Source organism: Ornithorhynchus anatinus, chromosome 1 (genome assembly GCF_004115215.2).
Source record: "Ornithorhynchus anatinus isolate Pmale09 chromosome 1, mOrnAna1.pri.v4, whole genome shotgun sequence".
Lineage (NCBI taxonomy): Eukaryota > Metazoa > Chordata > Mammalia > Monotremata > Ornithorhynchidae > Ornithorhynchus > Ornithorhynchus anatinus.
Window position 1 is genome coordinate 79,900,867 of NC_041728.1, and position 20,966 is coordinate 79,921,832.

Genomic DNA, 20,966 nt, shown 5'->3' on the forward strand with positions numbered 1-20,966 from the left:
ACACACACAGCCACCTACCCCGCACACAGCCCCCCCGGCCACTCTCCGCCCCGGCGGGGACCTCCGACACCCTAGGCCATCAGGAAGCGGGTCGGCCGACAGCGTCCAGGCAGAGGAGGGTCTAGAGCTCTGGGCAGCCCGGGCTGCCAGGCGGGGGTAGGACCCGCTCCTCGCTGCTCACGGAGGACACCCTCAGAGAGGTCGCGCCAGAGACTAAGTGCCACCAAAAAACGCGTCGCCGAAAATCTCCGCACACATTTCTGACCCTTGGTGTGAAAAAACTGCCACCCGCCTCGGCAGCGGGGACACACGACAGGTGGAGGCCGGGTCCGCGGAACGCCACCCCGGCGCCTGGGACCCGACCTGGACCCCTCAGCCGAGGGAGGGACCGGAGACGCGTCGGGGGGCGGCCCGCGCGCACCGGCCCAAACGCCCCAGCGGGTCCTTCGAGCGGGCAAGGCCACGAAGCGACTAGGTCCCGCGGGGGAGAGAGGTGGGGCGGCGGGGGCAGGGGTGGTGGTGGTGGTGGGGAAGCTGGGACGAACGGGTCACAGGCCCACACACACACACACACACACACACATCTACCCGATCTTCCCATATTTATAAAAGGAAATGTATGATGCATTCATTGAAGATAAATGTATTTTTTATAAATATGCAGAAGATGGTATTAAAAAGAACAATTCTATTAACATACTGAATACCTACGATTAGTAGTATATGATAATAATATAGTAGTAATAATAATGATTATTAGTATTTTGGCAAGCACTATAGTAAGTACTGGGAAGGTTACAAGATAATCAGGTAGAGCGTCGTCCATGTCCACATGAGACTCGCAGTCTAAGTCAGAGGGAGTTGGAATTAATCACTATTTTACAAATGAGGAAATTGAGGCACAGAGAATTTAAATTACTTGCCCAAGATCAAATACCAAATCATTTGCTGAGCTGTGGTCAGAAGCCATATCCTCTGACTCCCAGGCCCATGATCTCTCCACTATACTACCTCTCTATAAACTATTTGTGTAGCAAGTACAAACAGTATTAATAAGAATCAATACTTCATCATCCAATTAATTCATATTTCCTAATAATATCCAATTTCCTAGGCTAACCTCAATTAATTATATGGATTATTTTAATTTGTAGGAAATGGATTTTTCTTTATGGGGAGAAATGTTGTTAAATTGAAAGTCCTTGGTCACAATGTCTCTAGAATCTACTCTATCCAAACTACTTCCGTATTGATCCAAGTGCTTATTCTAACCTGTCTTAACTACTGCCTCAGCCTCTTCATTAAACTCTCTGCCTCCTATTTCTCACCAGTCCAGTCCATATTTCGCTCTGTTATAAGGAGTGTTTTTTCTAAAATATTCAGTCCATATCTCCCCAGTCCTCAAAAACCTCCAGTCTGCATCAAACAGAAACCCCTTAGCGTTAGCTTTAAGATAGTCAGCTCTCCCCCTCCTACCTAACCTCTCTAATCTCATACTATAACCTAAACCATGCACTTTGCTCTTCTAATTCATTCATTCAGTCATATTTATAGAGCACTTACTGTGTGCAGAGCACTGTACTAAACGCTTGGGAAGTACAATTCAGCAATAAAGAGAGACAATCCCTGCCCACACCGGACTTACATTCTAGTGAGTTTACTCTGCTAGTACATTGAAAAACCAGAAACGTTACATTGCTTTAAACCTTCCCTTCCTTTCAAAGCTCGTTCCAGGTGCTAACTCTCTGATTCTCCCAGCATTCTTAGGGAGTGTCATCCTCATTTTGCAAAGGAGGGTAGCCACCACACTACATTCCTCCAGGTATCCTGGTGCCAAAACTAGAGGTAAAATTCTGAGCTGACTGCATCCCTGGTCTGAACCAGGAAAGGTTTATGTTATCTTTGGACTGTGGCTCTGAGAGGTCAAGGAGTTTGCCCATGACCACGCTTCAATCAATTGATTAGTGGTATTTAGTGAACGCTTACCTTGCGCAGAGCATTGTACTAAGTACAGTGTAACGTTCCCTGCTCACAACACTTACAGAACACACTGTGGTCCCATCGTTGGATTTCCATTCTGCAGAATTTTACCCATGTCTGGTCTTTAAACAAATCAGATAAATCTATAGCCAACTTCTCTATTTTTTTTTAATTTTTTTGTAATTAGGACCCACAGAGTGATCGCCAAAAGCAGGAAATCCAATGTCCAGACTCCAATGCTCTTCAAATCACTCCCTCCAGCTAGAGATGCTCTCTAAGGCTGGTCCTGCTCTAAAGTATCTCTCTGGACTCACGTCACCTGCCTCCTTCTCCAGCCTTCTAATAATGGTGGTGTCTGATAAGTGCTTACTATGTACCAAGCACGAGGGTAGATCCAAGATAATCAGGCCAGACACAGTCCCTCTCCCATATGGAGCTTGCAGGCTAAGTAGGTGAGAGAACAGGTATCGAATCCCCATTTTACAGATGAGGAAACTGAGTCACAGGAAAGTTAAGTGACTTGCACAAAATCTCACACATCAAGCAAGTGGCAGAACTGGGATCTAATGCCAGCCTGTACCTCAATCTTGTCTATCCTTCCATTGACCCCTTGCTCATGTCCTCCCTGGAACTTCCTCCCCTTTATATCTGATAGACCACCATTCTTCCCCTTTCCAAGGCCCTCCTAAAATCATATCTTCTATAAGAGACCTTTCCTGACTAAGCCTTAACTTCTTCTACCTGTCCTCCACTCTCCACCTACTATAGATTTATAAAAAATTAAAAATTTGCTACTCAACCACTCTCACCCACAGCACTTGTGTAGCTCTCCTTACACATTGCCATTTCCTCCATCTCCTTTGGACTGTAAACTCCTTATGGGCTGGAAGCGTATCTACCAACTCCATTGTATTGTACTGCCTCAAGCAGTTATCACAGTGCTCTGTAAACAGTAATACCATTGATTGATTGACTGATAAACATCACTTGAATCCATTTGTGACTTAAATGCAAAGTCTTGGTTTCCTAAGCATGGGAATTTGACAAGTGAATCGCATTTAGTTAATTATATGATATATTGGCTGCTTTTTCAGCATGTTTATTTTGAAAAGACAAGAACCTGTCGTCTAATAAAGAACAAAGCCAGAAGTAAACTGGAAGATAACTAGAACTGTTTCTGGTAAAAGAAAACATCCCAGAATAACTGTTCATTTTGGTATACCATGCTCAATGGCCTCCAAGATTTTGCTGCTCCAATCCTCCCTTTTCAACTATACCCCCAGGCTGTAGTCTTTTTCCCACAATGTCCCTAAAGATGAGGCAGTCTTGTGCTGGAGCTGATGATTTTACCCCTGCTCTCTGCTTTCAGAATGATACCTCTGATCCAGCCTAGGAACACACTAAGGTAAGCTGGGCCCCTTCTCGGATACTATGTTGATTCTGCACCCCCACTCCATCCAGACTGCGAGTTTATTATGGGCAAGGACTATGTCTGTTGTTGTGTTGTACTTTCCTAAGCGCTTAGTACAGTGCTTTGCACACAGTATGCACTCAATAAATATGATTGAATAAATGTTTGAATGAAGGAATATATACCCAACAATGCCTCTCACCACCACTTGCTGCTACAATCATCAACAGCAGCAGTGGGTCTCCAATACAGATTTTTAAAACTTTCACCCCTGATTAAGAGACACTGCATTTCATTAGATACAAATGATTGATTTTTTATCGCTATTTAGTGCTTATAGGACACCAAAATATTCTTAGTGACTTTTCTGAACAAGTGAATTATCACCACCATTTTAATTTAAAACATATAAAAATAAATGTTCATACTAGGTGCTTTTCTTAAATGCTAACTTTAAAATTGTGGAGAAGCAATGTCTTTTTCATTTTCCCAATAGAAAATTTGAAATGAGTTGAAATAGAAGAAAGGTAAAGTAAAACAAGAAAAAAGATGCAAATGTAAAAGTAAAGAAATGATGCTTTAAAGAATGAATTCTACATCAGTTTTCAATTTCATGGTCATGAGTCAAAAGTCGACATATGCAGAAAACTAACTTCTGATTGGCTGGTTGGGCACATACGAGAAGAATAAATAATGGAAAGATTTCAAAAAAGCTGTGGTATGATATGTGAATGGAGCAAATAAAAGCCGAGAGAGAAGTATGTCTGTCCTGAGGTAAAGATTAGTCTCAAATGATATAGTTCAGAAGTAGACAAGGGAGACAACTGTAGCATGTGCAGCATTCTCTGAAGAGAAGGTTTGGGAATAATTGGAAATCAGGGTACCACAAAGCCAGCCTAACTCTGGGAAAGGCCCATCTATTTGGGAATTCTCCAAAGATTGATAATTTTTGAGGAGGAGGATTAGCAAAGCAATAATTTCCTTTCTCAAGGGTACTAAACCTTTTTTCGATAATGCTAGCTAAAGAGGGCAGGGGGAGGAGACAGGGTGGATCAACATAATCCCTGGGTTCTTTTGCAGTGTTTCACAGGGAAGCAGGAGAAGATAATATTGTCATCTCTCCCTCCCACTTGTTTGCAGTTTATTATTTACTTGTGTCCCCTGTTTCTCAAAACTTCCCCTAGACTCTAAATTCACTGTGGACAGGGAACGTGACTACCAATCTGTTATATCATACATTCCCAAGGTCTCAGTAAGTGCTCAATAAGCACAATTGATTGATTTATTGAACAAGAGAAAAAGCCATGGGTTTTTCATGGAGATTCACAGGAAAACAGGAGAAAATTTCAGGATAAAATGGTATTTGTTTTGTACCTCACATTCTTTTCTGTTGTTGGAGCCTCAAATATATTGAAAATGAAATATTGAAATATTGATGTGTGTAAAGGAAGGATAACATTTCTCTGCACTTTCATCCCAAACTCTATTGGTTGCAGTCAAAACTGTTCCAGATTCAGGTCTGAAGATTGTATCCTTGACAAGAGAAATTTGACAGGCAAATTTCCCACCTATTAGATCATGGCAAAATCTCAACAAGCAATTTTGTCCACCAATCTGGGAAGAGAGTGCCATGGACAGATCATAAACCAATGTTTAGTTGAAAATATCAGAACAAAGGTTTTCTGGAAGCCTTTCATTTTTTTTGTGGGAGACAGATTAAAAAGGCACATACCTATCCTGTACTCTTTTTATGTTCAGTATAGACTGTCGTTCATTACATAGCAATATTTTTGGTTACATTCTCATGTATGGATAGATTTCAGATTTACACAGTCATGCAACACTTTGCTGGACTCTTAATAATAATAATGTTGGTATTTGTTAAGCACTTACTATATGCAGAGCACTGTTCTAAGCGCTGGGGTAGATACAGGGTAATCAGGTTGTCCCACGTGAGGCTCACCATTAATCCCCATTTTACAGATGAGCTAACTGAGGCACAGAGAAGTTAAGTGACTTACCCACAGTCACACAGCTGACAAGTGGGAGAGCAGGGATTCAAACTCATGACCTCTGACTCCCAAGCCTGTGCTCTTTCCACTGAGCCACGCTGCTTCTCTTAAATAGTATTTGCTAAACGCCAATGTGGTAATCAGGTGGTCCCTCATGGGGCTCACAGTTTTCATCCCCATTTTACAGAGGGGGTAACGGAGGCCCAGAGAAGTGAAGTGACTTGCCCAAAGGCACACAGCTGACAAGTGGGGGAGACGGGATTAGACCCCGCGACCTCTTACTCCCAAGCCCGGACTTTTTCCACTGAGCCACGCTGCTTCTCTGAGTCACGTCTGTAGTGGCAAGATTGCACTTAAACCCAGATATAAAGTGATTAAGAGTAGTAATCATTTGAAAGAGTTTCATGCAGCACATATTTGGGATTTAAAGTACTTTGAACATATTCATTATGTTACAATAAAATTCAAAAAAATACTAATAGTTTTACTAAATATGGAACACAACTGATACACAAACTTTTATTAATTATATTTTATAAAGATAAAAATGAGCCATAGTGAGAAGAAATTAGATAGTGGATACATGTGGGAGGAAAGATGAGTTCAGTTTTGGACATACTGAGATAGTAGGGTCCGTAGAACATGTATGCAGAGATATCAAGAAGGTAGGAGGCAATCTGAGTTTGAAGATGAGAGGTGAAGAATATAGCCCTGGTCTTGATGTGGACATCTATACCAAGGATAGTGTGTGGCTATTTTTTTATTTTTGGATGGTATACCAATGTATTTTAAAATGGTTATATAGTAATTGGAAGAGTGTAGGTTAAATATGAGGGAAAATCTTCCTGGCTCTAATAAGAAATGTCCTAATCTAAATGATTTCCAGCAAAGGAGGCTATTTGAATTTCCTTTACTAACTTCTATGTTCCAGCTATAACTCGAGAAGTATAAATGGAAATTTTATGTTCTTAGTCTTGCCTTGGTCTTCCACCTTACCTTTCATTTCCCTGTCTCCTGTTCAACTTTTCATTCATCCCCAGTCTTTCATCCATGTTTCCCAGTCTCCCTGGGTCCTCCTCTTGTCTGGAGCCCCTGTGACAGTTCTCCCCCTACGTTCCCAATCCACCTGGCCCCCTTGCTAGATGTTTCCTAAAACTGAAATTGTTAAAAACATAATTCTTCCTGTCCTAATTCCAGCCTGTGAGTTAGGTTTCTCACTTTGACAGTTATTCTCTATCACATATTAATTCTCTATACTCCCCTTGGACTGGAGTTTACCTCTGGTGGTTATGTTCCTCCTCTTTGCCCTAACACTAACTGAAATCTCTACTTCTCTGGCAGTTTGTGCCCTGCATTTCTGCTCTGGGAGCTTCCTTTCTATTGGGATGAGCTTGGAGTTTTTGATCTAAGCCCCTTCTGGATGGGATTTGTCTCTGGCTTTGCATGACTGGGGGGTCCACCTAGGCTGCAATTTTCTCCAGTAGCTTGAATTCCATTGGAGCCCACTTTCCTGCCCTTCCTAGGTTTCTCTCTGATTCTTTCTCTTGCTCAAGAGTTTTGCTCTACTCAACAAACCTGTCCTGAATCATCTCTTGGGTTAGTTAATTAGTTAGTTAGAGAAGCAGTGTGGCGCAATGGAAAGAGCACGGGCTTTGGAGTCAGAGGTCATGAGTTTGAATCCCAGCTCTGCCACTTGTCAGCTGTGTGACTGTGGGCAAGTCACTTAACTTCTCTGTGCCTCAGTTACCTCATCTGTAAAATGGGGATTAAGACTGTGAGCCCCACGTGGGACATCCTGATTCCCCTGTGTCTACCCCAGTGCTTAGAACAGTGCTCGGCACATAGTAAGCGCTTAACAAATACCAACATTATTAGTTAATGACTTTTGGTTTCTCATTATGCAGTTTCAAGCACCCAAAATATGAGTTCTCCTTCTTGTTGCAATGTTAAATTCTAACTTCAGATTAGAAATTTCCATTGAATAATGGTTGTTTTTCCCCTTCTTCACCTTCCTTTTTTTTGTTTCCATTGTTTGTGTCCTCACACATTCTCTTGCCAGTTGGACAGGGATCACATACCTCCAATGATGCTCCGTCATTTGAACAAAAGAGAAAGTGGACAGAAGGTATTAGTGGAGACCCAGGATATTCAGACAGAAAACAGCATGGGATAAAGAGAGGTGACCAAATGATGATGTGACACTCAGGATGGCTTGGAGTGACATCATCTGTGGACCAGCTATGGCTTGCCAATATCAGATCTAGATTAATGCCATTCATCAAGCTTGGATATTAGGAGGGAAGAAAATATTCCAGTGCAGTGTAACTAAGTGACTTTATCCTAGTTTATTGTTTTCTGACTCAATTAAGATCTTTATGAATTAAATGTTCCTAACATAATTTGTTTTCAGCAAGCCATCCTAATTAAAAAATAAATTTTACAAAGAAGACTCATTGAGAAGTAGAAAATGAATATACAAAATTATGATCCCACTATTTTTTTCTATAATACCTTGATAAAAGTTTTAAACACTAACTATTGGCTTCAACGTGTATTTCTTAAATATTAAAATGGATTGTAAAGAAATGCTGAAACCAAAATGAATATCTTTAAGGCTGATGGCAGAGTACTCTGCCTAATTGTGAGTCATATCACCCAGATTTCAGTTTAAAATAATCCTAGTGAAAAATTATAGTTTCTAATAATTTCATTAACCCAAGGTTAGATTTTTAAACGAGATACTGAAAATTTAATAATGATAACTCAATTTGCTTCTGCCGCTGAATAGATTTATGAAATCATGCTCACATATCCCTCTTATTTTCCATAATAACAGTGTCCTTCATAATCAAGTAACATGAATAATGTTTCATGAACCTGCACAAACTCCTTTGTTTAATTTCAAATATTATTCAACTGTTGCATGAACCATTAATATTGCTCAACATGGTCAGCTTGTCCCTTCATCTTGGCATGTGCAAACAACAGTAACAGGTTAAGACCCTCAAGGTATTGGATGGACCAACATTATATGTTTTTTTATATTTTCCATTCAGAAAAGGTATTAGTAATTGCAGCAGCAGGAATAGTAGTAGAAATAACAGTACTTACTGAGTACCCACTTGGTGCAGTGCACTGAATTAGGCATTTGAAAGGTATAAAATTACTAAATGAAGTTCTTTGGGCATAAGGAGCTTCCACTATAATAGGGAGACTGGGATAAAAATCTTTACAACTAGATTGGTTGCAAAAAATAAAAAGACCAGGCATGTAAAGATGAGTACTAGGGAGTGCATAAATGAAGTGCTAGATTGTTTGAAGGGATTATAAGTCTCAATGTGGTGGGAAATTAATAGGGGAAGGTTTGTTGAAGTAGGTTCATGAAGGATTTGAAAGTGGGGAAAATTGTGGTTTGCCTCATTTAGGAAGTGGTGGGGGAACCCCACGATGAGGGAACAGCTTGAGTGAAGGGATGGAGGAGGGAGGTCAAGTGTGAAATCCAGTTTGTTTGCCGTATGACCTTGGGCAAGTCATTTAATGATAGGTAATAATTATGGTACTTGTTAAGTGCTTACATTGTGCCAACCACTCTTCTAAACACTGGAGTAGACACTAGCTAATCAAATTGGACAAGGTGCTTGTTCCATATGGGACAGTCCTACAGTGTTAATGCCCATTTTACAGAGGAGGTAACTGAGGCCCAGAGAAGTCAAGTGACTTGCTTAAGATCACACAGCAGACAAGTGGTGGAGCTGGGATTAGAACCCAGTTTCTTCTGATTCCAAGACCCATGCTCTATCTACTAGGCCAACCTCTCTGTGCTTCAATTATCTTATCTGTAAAATTGATGAGAAACCTATATAGGACATGGATTGGGTCCATTGCAATTATCTTGTATCTACCCCAGCACTTAGTAGAGTGCCTGGAACAATAAATGCTTAACAAATACCATTAAAAGCAAAACAAACAAACCGAAACAACAGTGGGTTAGAGGCTAGCCCTGAGGATTGAGGTAGTTAAGGTGGAGCAAGATGCTAGAGACCTTTGAGGTTGAAATTCCCTGAGGGCTGGTATCATGTCTACCACCTCTATCATATTGTACTCTTCCAGAGCCTTAGAGAACGGTGTTCCGCACACAGTAAGTGTTCAGTCAATAGATAAAAGCATGGACTATGAAAAGAATATGAGCCTGGGAATCAGAGGACTTGGCTCTCCCAATTTCTTGGTATGTGACGTTGGGCTAGTCACTTAACATGTCTGTACCTCAAATTACCTCATCTGAAAATGATTGAATCATCCTCCCTCCAGCTTACACTGTCAGCCCTATGTGGGAGAGGATCTCTATTGAACCTATGGAGAAGCAGCGTGGCTCAGTGGAAAGAGCACGGGCTTTGGAGTCAGGGCTCATGAGTTCGAATCCCAGCTCTGCCACTTGTCGGCTGTGTGACTGTGGGCAAGTCACTTAACTTCTCTGTGCCTCAGTTCCCTCATCTGTAAAATGGGGATTAAGACTGTGAGCCCCACGTGGGACAACCTGATTCCCCTATGTCTACCCCAGCGCTTAGAACAGTGCTCGGCACATAGTAAGCGCTTAACAAATACCAACATTATTAACCTGATAAACTTGTATCTGTCCCAGTGCTTAGAATAGTACTGGATAAATAGTGACAAGTCAAGGATGACATCAAGGTAATGTTTTTTCTGGGATGGGTAAAATGGTGGTATTGACTCAGAGGGAAAATGTAGGTGGAGGAATCATTTGAGGGGGAAAGATGAGGAGTTTTATTTTAACTTGTGTGAATTTAACTAGTTTCAATTTGTATCATTAAAATTGAAAATGAAGTTAGAAATGAATGCCTGTAATGTATTTTGGGGGTCTGGCTTAGATTGAATTGGAAAAACTGTGTCTGTGTCTGTGTATCCACAGCCAAAATGAAGTAAGGGTGATGGTTGTTTTCTTTGGGGACTATGGTTCAATTTTACCAATCCATTTAATATGAAATCTCAAACCATACTGGTTCATTTTCATTATCAAGTATGTTTATAAAGCAAAAACAGAACCTGTAATGCTTTTAAGGCCTTGTGGATAAAATAGCCACTATTCATAAGACACAATTTAGTCAGGTAGACAAAATAAGCTTTCACTAAATTTAATGGGAAAGGAGGAGGGACCACAAATTGTTCTGAGAAGCTGGAGAATAAGTGGGGCTAATCAGGGTAACTTTGCTGAAGAAGGTGAACTTTCCAGGCCATAATTTAAAGGAGAAAATGTTTATATATATATATATATATATATATATATATATATATATATATATATATATATATAATCTTGCATCAGGCATAACATAAGTAACGTTTCACTCTGTAAAGTGTCCTGCCACTGCCTATCAGTGCTATTTGATGACACTTTAAACTTGAAAGGAATTTATCAATTATGTTGTTGTTCTGTGTCACAGATCAAAATACTCTAGAGAGTAATTCTCAAGTATTTGGTTATTCTACCTGTATTACCAGTTGGGATTTACATTCAGGTCCCAGAGGAATAAGATTAGGATAACTACAGATGCTATTACAGGGTTCCTTACAGTTCCTAAAATAAAGTAGATTTCAATAATAGATAAGGGCACTGCATATCATTTAAAAAACACATATCCATAAATATTCTTTTTAGTTTTAGAGACCCACAAGGAGCTGAAGATCTTTTCTACAACCTTCTCATGGAAGGGTTTGACCTTTGCATTTGTGTCCTAATGTCCTAAGTTAAAATCCAGCCAAACCTTTGGGCACAAGCAACACTTCTTCATCAGAGAAATATTTAATCAGTTCTCATTCTGTGAGACCGGAGGACAATTAGCTGTTGGCTGCCAGCCAGGTGAAAAATATATTGCAGTATAGGCTTCTGGTCAGCTCACTGAGTGTCTGTGTTCCATCCCACTCAGGGCATTCAAGATTAGTGTAAGCATCTTGAATCAGATCTTTTACTGACTTGGCAGCTGATGTTAAGAACAGAAGATTAGGTTTACATAGCCTTGATGGATGGCTATACCCAGCAGGGAGACTGCTTCATTCTGTACTTGCCGTATGACCTTCTGTTCCAATTCCAAGTACAGTACATTTCAGTGAAACGTGACAAATGAATGACCTAGTAATCAGGTTACCTTCTTCAGGTCAAGAGGAAGGGAACAGTATTGGCAACTGAAGCCATCTGGCATTATAATAGCAATGATCATCCCTTCTCCCTGAGCTTGTGTAACTGGTATTTTAACTCCACTGACTTAGTTTATATATGATTTATGCAAAATTTGGTAATATTTTTTGGGCCCAATAATGAATGCCAATAAAATGATATTTTACCCTCCCTCTAAGACAACTTTGCATTCTGGGAGAATTCTGTTATCCAAATGCCAACTTTTCCATGCCTCTATTTACTAATATCAACTCAGTCTCATCCAGGAGAGCTTGTCTTTACTCAGCTTGTCTCTTTAGCCAGGGTAAGATTTTATATGTTAAACAGATATGCTTAGCTTGATGTCTCCTCCCTGCTGATGATTAAGAATTGCAAGGTATCTTATATCTCAATAGATTTTCATTTGTGTTAAAAAGAAAAGATGATATTCTGGGTCTTTAAAGTACTGTCTAGGTGTCTTTAAGATAATTTTGTGACTGTGTTCTCATTGGAGCTAATGGAAGGAAAGACATCTTTTAATTTTGGGCCTTTTTTGAATTATTTCCAAATATTAAGCATAGGTGCTGGGGAGATTTGGTTATCTGTCAGGTTCTTTTTAAACATTTTGGAAATTTTGATAATATAATAGTGGATTTCCATACAGGTCAAGGGATATGCTTATTCATTTAAAAGCAGTCTCCTAAAACATAATAGGTCAAGAAACATGGTTAAAATAAAAATAGACCTTCAGTTAACAATATTTATTAGACACCTACTCTTTGTAGAATATTGTATAGGTGCACCCCAAGAAAAATTTGTGATTTCTTGAAAAGTATGCATAAAGCCTGAATGATGGAATCATGGGGTATATTTTTCTACATAGACTTTGGTGCAGGTTTTTCAGGTTCTGTTCCAGAACAAGCCCTGACATTATGACTAGGTCTTATAGGTAAGTAAAGAATACATTGTAAACTCCTACCCACCACATTCTTTTTTAACATTTTCCATCTGTTCCTAGGTACTCCAAATTCAGCTTTTTCCTCTCAAATCCCCGCACACCTATGCTCCAGGTTTAAAAAAAAACAAACAAAAAACTTTTTACTTTAACCCATTTAGCTCGGTTGTGTTGCCCTGACTCTTCCTACCTCCCAGTGATAAAGGGAGAGAGAAAGGGAAGGGTCAGGGCTGTTAATATTAAATTGACACTATTTCATCATGACAGACACCTTGATATTGTGTGACAGAGATTTTATCTTCTGATAAAATCTTGTAATTTTTTTTATTTTTTATCAGTCCCTGTCATGACCTCTATTTCTGTCAAACCATTGCTATGTAGTTGGAATATTCTACATGTATTTAGGAAGATTTATGAAGGTATTATCAAGTAAAGAAAGTTGGTTTTGCACTCCCTTTTCCCTTCCCTTCCATCTCAGTTTCACTTCAGCTGAACTCTGTCTTGTGAAATTCAAGGTTTGAATATGTATTTTGTTGTCCACAGAAATCTGTATCTGAGTATTGTAATTTGCCAGTAGCCTTGGAAGTTCCTCATTTGTGTTCCTTTCAATCATTGCATATTCGTGCTTTTTATTTATCTCTGTATCCACGTCATGAAACTTGTAGTTCCTGAATAAAACACAATATTTATGCCTTTAGATTTTTTTTCCTCCGGGTTTTATAGTTAAGTACTGCATTCTGCCTAGAGATCTCTGCATTCTGAAAATGGAAAAAATTACTTTCATTCATTTGACCTAGTTGTGTGTTGTCTGTGATCTCTGCCATGGCACCACAGTTTTTCCCAATACTCAAGAGATTTCATGGATAATTAATTTATATAACTGTAGACCAGATTCTGATTTTGGTTTTCTTGAAGCCTGTGTGATCAATAACCAGTAATCCATTTTAGTCAAAATAACAAGGATAAAAAGTTAAAGATAATTTAAAATTCAGCATTCATTCAAGTTTCTGAAATACATTTGGTGATTAAAGTCAACAGACTATCTGTAATGTATTTTAAGTACCTTTTCACTGATGACAATTTTTGGCTACTCATTGCATTGTATTTTTTTAATGTTATGTTTCATGCTTTTTATATGGAGAGATCATAGTCTACCTTTTTCTACTTAAGATACCCATTGGCATCCTACCATATTCTATTTTCTCTTTTTGTATATAGGTCTTATCTTCCTTTCCTTTCTTCCTTTATAGTCCTTTCCCTATTAACATCAGCAAGTATTTTATTTATTTTAATCATCCAAATCTATCCCTACTCTATCCCTTATCGATAACTGTCACAGGATTGAACTTTCTTGCTCTTAGTTGCAGCATTTCTCCTGATATTTTCCTGGTTTCCTGGTAACTCTCCAAAAGGAACTTCTGACCAATTGCCTGTGAGTCATTTCCTCAAATTCTAAGATCCAGTAACAGTAAATTGAGAACAGGAACAGTAATGGAATGGAACAGAACTCTGCAGCCATTCCCCCATCCAATGGAATGTCCTCATACCACAACTGACTAGTATTCCATTTTGAAAATATTGTCTTTTCACCCATGGTTGGGAGTTCTTATATCATCCCCATCTGAAGCCCTATCTTGGAAGAGCTTGATCTGGTAATGTCCAGGTTCTTCTTGGAGTGGATACTAAGGAGAAGGGGAAGAAGAGGGAGGAGAAAGGAGCTGAAACCTATCTTTCAGAGAACTGCATTTCCCAAAACCCTCAGTGAGAGCAGAACCTTTTCAAAGGTGGTAAGAGTGAAACTCAGTAAACAAACTTTCAGAATTTCTAAATTCGAAGGGGAGAGGCTCCATCTTCTCTTTCTTCCAGCTACCCAAAGGTCTCCCTCTCACTCACTCCACGCGGTCAACTCACCTAGAAAATATATATCGGGACAAACCTGCCTTTGTGCTTAAGGACCTTTGTGTACTTTTTGAAGCTGGTAAGCATTTAGATCGGATCTGTCTGTTGTCTTCTTTTTACTTCTCACTTTTCTGATAGAAATGGAGGCTGAGGGAGAGAATATGCCTAGGCATCAGAAGAGTAATCACTGTTGGAGCTGCTTAGCCAACAGTATTAAAATGGGGAAATTTAGATGACATAAAAATATCACACCTCCCCATTCCTTCACAATCCCACCTCTCCTATCTTCCTTTCTTCTCCATCTCACCATATTGGCAAGCCTATGAATGGATCCCACAGTTCATGCCCAGCTTCTGGGTCCTAGGGGATGGGTGGAGCCAGGTTAGGGTGACAGGAATCCCATTTCCTCAGTCCTAGATTAACCTGCACAGTCCCAAGATTAAGGCAGGAGGAGGTTTCATGGCATGGGGGAGACTTCAAATGAGAAAAGGATTGAGGAAAAAATATATTTCAGGTAATCTAGGGAACTAGAAACCAAAGGTTTCAGGGGCATGAGGGTATGAGATATTTCCCGTTACCTCTGTGCTGACTCTGTGTTTGGCTGTGTATCCCTTAAGCGGTTTGATACTCATTCCAAACTCACAGTACTTTTGTAAATATTCTTCTACTCAACTATTTCTCCTATTCCTGATCTATTTTAATGTTAGTCGCTCCAGTAGAACATAAAATCCTTGATGTCAGAAATCACACTGAGTTTCTCGGTTGTCCTTTCTCAGGCACCTTAGTACAGTGTTCTCCACACTGTAAATGCACTATATATATCACTAATTGATTGATTGAGGACTGGAAATTCTCCAGCTTCTCCAGTATCCTCTTTATTTCCCACTAAACCCCAGATCTCCAACCCTGGCTCCCTGATCTTTGACATGACCAAGAAGTAGGGAACAGGGATTGAGTTAGGACCGCTCTCTTTCCAAGAACCAAGGAATGGAGATAAGCAAGAAGAGAAGCTAGAGGAGTGCAAGAGGCACTCCTTAATCACACTCTTACTTTTGTATTTCTGCATTGGTTATTTCCCTCTTTGTTCATTTTACCATGTATATGTATTTTACTTTGATGTTAGTTTAATTAAATCCATGGAAATTTACAAAATTAAATGAAAGAGGTTTGACTGCCCTGCCCCAGATATTTTAGTAAAAAGAGGATTAAAAATGAAAAAATAGGGAATGGAATAGAAGGATTATCGTCTTTTTCATTTGCACTATGGAATGAAGGTTCATCCTTATGTTTTTGTCAGCCAGTCAGCCCTCTGGGCAAATCATTTTCCAGCACTCTTTGGCCTACCTAGCTGGGCCGTCTCTGGAGACCTGTTTGCCAGTCATCCATACTCGCCACCTGAACTTTCCTAGTCCACAGCTGGCTGGGCTTGGTCGGGCTCACCTCGGTTTTCCTGAGGGAATCCAGTGATTCCCTAACTGGCTGGACTCCTTAACTGTAACCCAAATTGGGCATTTTGAAAAAAGTGGTCTGCTGGACTGTTTTGGGAGACCAGACAGGGTTCCAGATCCCGCAGCCTGGGAAGCGTGCCCAACTCCACTGAGGGCTATGGGAAGGGCAAAGAAGAGAAGTGGATGGTCCTTTCCCCAGTGTATCCCTTTTTTTGTCTGATTAGAGGCTCAGGAAGGAGTGGGCATAAGAATGGGAAATCCTGCCTTAATTGATGAAGAGAAAGGAGTTCCTCTCCATTTATCTGAAACTATGGACTAGCCCCACATTCACCGGGCCATAGAGATATTGTAAGAGGAAGGTGACTCCATGCTGGGAACTCTCTCCTTCTGGTAGCCAACCCCTGCATCTATTGATTGTGATACTGGTGGTAAGGGCTGTAGCTGCCAGTTGAAGATTTGCAGTCATTGAGCCAGCTGGCTTACCAGTCATGCATCTTTGCTTCCTATTCCAACCATATTCCTTGACACTGTGGCTGGAAGCACATGAAGAGAAGCCAGAAACCCTTTTCAGCCAATACTCCCTCTACTCCAATTTTTGCTGGGTTTGGGTTTAGGAAGAGGACACTTTAGAGATCAATCACAGATTAGTAGCACCTCCATCCAGTTAACTGCAGCTTGTATAAATCCTGGGACAAGGGAGTTTAAAGAGCAAAGTACCCCAACCACCCTATGCTGCAATTAGTTGCTGCTCTTTAAACACCCTTGAGGCACAGAAGACCACCTTGTTCTGAGCTGAGGAATTTTCCGCACTTAGATTTCTTACTTATTAGTCTTGGATGCTTTTTCTTGGAGAGATAGAGGAACTGTTTGGCTGATTTAGCCAGAACAAGGATTAAATATCATAAAATCAGGGATCCTCTTACATAAAGAGCAATTGAGGGAATAGAGGATACATAGACATTGGCCAAAAGTGGTTTGGTAATTCTGCAGTGACCCCTGGAATTGTGGTTGTACAGCCCTTCTAATTCTATGACCAGGGTAGCTGAGAAATGGACAGAAAACACTACTTTACTGTGGAGACAAGATAGGGTCAGGGATAAAGTAACACTCAATCCCCTCAGTTTCTCCCTCAGCATGACTGGTGTCTCCAGACTTCTGCAACCCCAAATAAAAGGAAAAGGCCATATATCTGCATGGAGAGGGAAAAAGAGAGGCATAACTAAACGTGCCTTGCCAACAAATTGCTGGACCATAGTTTCATGGGAGGGAGGCACTAGCCTCAGGCTCCAAGTTATCTTGGAGGAAGGAAAAGCGTGGTGCAAACTAATGACACTATACACACTGTGATACAATGATGTAATCACAGGTTGAATTCTGTGTTGTAATGGCAAAATTGAATGGCCACAGACCCACAGAGGGATTACTCCAGTTCTGGTGGTTGTGATAGTAACTTTGGCATTTGGGAAGCACTTAATATATATGCACTAAGCTATGACAGTTCAATCAATACATTAATGGAATTTATTGAGCACTTTCTGTGTGCATAGCACTGTACTAAGCTCTTGGCAGAGTATATTCATTCATTCATTCAATCATATTTATTGAGCGCTTGCTGTGTGCAGAGCATTGTACTAAGCACTTGGAAAAGTACATGTACAAGCAATAAACAGACACATTCCCTGCCCACAACGACCTTACAGTCTAGAGTAGGGGAGACAGACATCAATACAAATGAATAAAATTACAGATATGTACATAAGTACTCTGGGGCTGAGAGGTCTTAGTACAGTGGGCTTAGTACAGTGTCCTGACACAATAAGTGCTCACTAAGAATGAATGAATGAATGAATGAATGAATGAATGAATGAATGAATGAATGAATGAGGTTAGCAAGTAGGCTGATGCAGTAATCCAGGTGGGATAGGATGAGTGATTGTATTAATGTGGTAGCAGTTTGGATGGAAAGGGCAGTTTTTCGAGATGTTGTGAAGTTGGGATTGACAGGATTTAGCAATGGAATGAATATGTGGGTAGAATCACAGAGAGGAGTCAAGTAGAATGCAGAAAGTGACAGGAAGGATGGTAGTGGTCTCTATAGTGATGAGAAAGTAAGGGGGATAAGAGAGTTTAGGTGGGAAGATAAGGAGCTCTGTTTTGGATATCCAAGTAGAGATGTCTTGAAGGCAGGAAGACATTCGAAACTGCAGAGAAGTGGAGAGATCAGAGCTGGAGATGTACATTCATTCATTCAGTAGTATTTATTGAGTGCTTACTATGTGCAGAACACTGTACTAAGCACTTGGAATATACAATTCGGCAACAGATAGAGACAATCCCTGCCCATTGAAGGACTTACAGTCTAACCGGGAGAGACAGATGGACAAAAAACAAGACAACTCAATCACGATAAATAGAATCAAGGGGATGTACACATTATTAACAAAATAAATAGGGTAATAAAATATATACAAATGAGCACAGTGCTGAGGGGAGGGGAGGGGGAGGAGCAGAGGGAAGAGAGGGAAAGGGGGCTTAGCTGAGGGGAGGTGAAGGGGGAGCAGGGAGGGAGCAGAGGGAAAAGGGGAAGTTCAGTCTGGGAAGGCCTCTTGGAGGAGGTGAGCCCTCAGTAGGGCTTTGAAGAGGGGAAGAGAGTGAGTTTGGCGGAGGTGAGGAGGGAGGGCATTCCAAGACAGTGGTAGGACATGGGCCAGAGGTCGACGGCGGGTAGATGTGAACAGGGGATGGTGAGGAGGTGAGCGGCAGAGGAGAGGAGTATGAGGAGTGGGCAGTAGAAAGGGAGAAGGGAGGAGAGGTAGGAGGGGGCAAGGTGATGGAGAGCCTTGAAGTCCAGAGTGAGAAGTTTTGTTTTGTGAGGAGGTTCACAGGCAACCACTGGAGGTTTTTAAGAAGGGGAGTGACATGCCCAGAGTGTTTCTGCAGGAAGATGATCCGGGCAGCAGAATGAAGAATAGACTGGAGCAGGGAGAGAGAGGAGGAAGGGAGATCAGAGAGAAGGTTGACACAATAATCCAGTTGGGATATTATGAGAGCTTGTACCAGTAAGAGCATTTGGATGGAGAGGAAAGGGCGTATCTTGGCGATATTGTAAAGGTGAGACAGGCATGCATTGGTGACGGACTGGATGTATTGGGTGAATGAGAGAGCTGGGGTGAATGAGATAGAGGTGTAGATTTGCGTATCATCTGCATGGAAGTGGTAGTTAAAGCCATGGGAATGAATGAGTTCTCTAAAGGGAGTGGGTCTAGATGGAGAATAAGAAGGGGACCCAGAGCTGAAGCTTGAGGGGCCCCCAGAGTTAGGGGGTGGGAGGCAGAGGAGGAGCCTGTGAAGGAGATTGAGAATGACCCAGAGGGATAAGAGGAGAACCAGGAGAGGCCAGTCAGTGAAGCGAAGGATGGATAAAATATCCAGAAGGGGTGGTTCTCATTGTCGAAGGCAGCTGAGAGGTTGAGGAGGATTATGATGGACTTGAGGCTGTTGAACCTAGCAAGAAGGAGATTACTGATGACCTTATATATACAATATAATCAGGTCAGACAGTCCCTGTCAAATGTGAAGCTGACAGTATAAGAGAGAGAACATGCATTAAATACCCATTTTACAGATGAGGACACTGAGTTCCAGAGAAGTTAATTGACTTCTTGAAGTTTCAGAGTGGAAAACTGATGCTCTAAGTGTACTCCATTATCCCCTGAGACTACCACCATGGAGATAATCCTGCTAGAGGCTTATCCAGGAAGCAGTTTTATCCAAAAGGAGGACAAAGGCAATATTGAAAGAGTCAATTTATTCAAAAATATTAGTAACAATGATTGAGGGTAATTTGCTCAATTATGAATAGGTAACATGTTTACTAATTTTGTTGTAGTCTCTCAAATGCTTGGTACAGTGTTCTGCACATAGTAAACATTGGTCAAATAGGAATGATTGAGTGATTGATTTGAGAGAAAGGAGGGACAGGTGGTAGAATGCTTTAAAGGCAGTAGACTAAAGAGGAAATGGGTGTGATCATTAGCATTCTCCCAGTCCAATGTCTTTAAAAGCTACCTCAGGATACTCCCTCTCAAGTCATTATTTCAGACTTGTACTTGATTACATTGAAATTGGGAGGGTCCTCCATCTCACTCATCATGAGTCTGTCTGCATTTCATAAGTTGTAAGTCTAAAATGCCCTGAGCTATCTTCTTGTTTTCCAAACCATGGCATAAGTAGCACTCTGAGTACTGAGTGGGGGGGAAACCATCACCCTAAAGCCCTCCATATTCCTATGTTATTGGTGAAATATTGCTCCTCTGCAGCAAACAGGAAGAAAAATTTTATATTACATTGGTTTGGCAGAGAGTATCTTTATTGAGTGCAATAGCAGAGAGCCTAAGGCAATAGACAATAAAATGTACATTTACAGGGCAATAACCGTTTTGGGTGCGTTTCAGAGATGTTTTCCAAAGGAAAAATTGCCTACCTGGAGTGCAATGATATTATGCAAGAGGCGTCTATAATTGCTATTGCGTAGATAGCAACAGCTTGTATTTCACTAGAATGTTTCTATTTATGCCAATAATCCTGGGTGGCATTTTAGTGATGTGGCATGAGCCAGTACGCTTTTAAAATTTTCCTTCCATATAATGCCAAGATGACATGTTTAATATACTAATTAATATGCATAATAGGAAGAGAAAAGAAAGGATATAATACTGACTCAATAATGTCTTGGAAGAGACTGACTGTTTTTAAGCAAGACAACAGTGTTGTCATTAAGGAACAGAAGCTCCTTTGATTCTATGAAAAATAAACACTGGCCTACACTATTCAGAATGTGTTTATCTGCTGACTCCAAAGAGTCTTCCAAAATAAGCTGTTCAATTTTAGGGCATGGAATGTGCCTACTAACTCTCTTACATTGTACTTTCTCCAATTGCTTAGTACAGTGTTTTGCAGATAAGAAGTGCTCAGTAAATATGGTTGATTTATATTTATTGCAATATGGTTGAAATAGGATAGTAGAATATTATAAAGGCACTGCTCACAGTAGAGAGCATTATATTTAGAGTTTAGGAGTGTACAAAACACA